The following is a 746-nucleotide window of genomic DNA, read 5'->3' as shown; positions in this document are numbered from 1 at the left end:
ACCCATAGATGTAGATGTGCGATAGAAGCAACAGTGAAATGTTAAAATAACCTGCGTTACTGTATATCAGCAATTTTAGCTGTTTACCGCTATACAAATTTAACGAAAAAATGAACCAACAACAAATATAACAACAATATAATAAGAATGACTGCGTCTGCGGTTTCATTAAAATGCCAAGAAAATAACAATATGTAACAAGGAATGTGCATCCTATTCATATATATATATATATATATATATATATCTTATCATATATATAAAAGTGCCTACATATAGGAAATACGTATAAATGTTCCTACATATAGGAAATATATATATTTATATATGTTGCTAAATATACATATATATATATATATGTATGTGTGTAAATGCTATTTATATACATATTTGGTAAAACCATTTTCCATTTTCCTCGGTAACTTGCAAAGACACAATGTGCCGTACGTAGATAGAGCACCATTCTGCCGTCAATTTCCTAAGTGAATGTAAGCGAACTTTATTAAAGTCTCGATAAAACAAATATGAGTTTTTATTTTTAATTAAAATATATACATCGGACTATTGTCTGTCTAAAGGTAGCGAATTTTCTGTGAACTTACATGTTTACTGAAATCGAACTCAGCAGCGATGGAACAACAAACGAACAAAAATCTTAAAAAGTTTCACTTTGCACACACACACCCAAAAAATAACTTGCTTTACTCTTGTAATACTACTCTTAAATGTTATTCAATTATTAGTAT

Source organism: Glossina fuscipes, unplaced genomic scaffold, assembly GCF_014805625.2.
Source record: "Glossina fuscipes isolate IAEA_lab_2018 unplaced genomic scaffold, Yale_Gfus_2 28, whole genome shotgun sequence".
In the NCBI taxonomy this organism is placed as follows: Eukaryota; Metazoa; Arthropoda; class Insecta; order Diptera; family Glossinidae; genus Glossina; species Glossina fuscipes.
Note: the sequence above shows the minus strand (reverse complement) of the source record.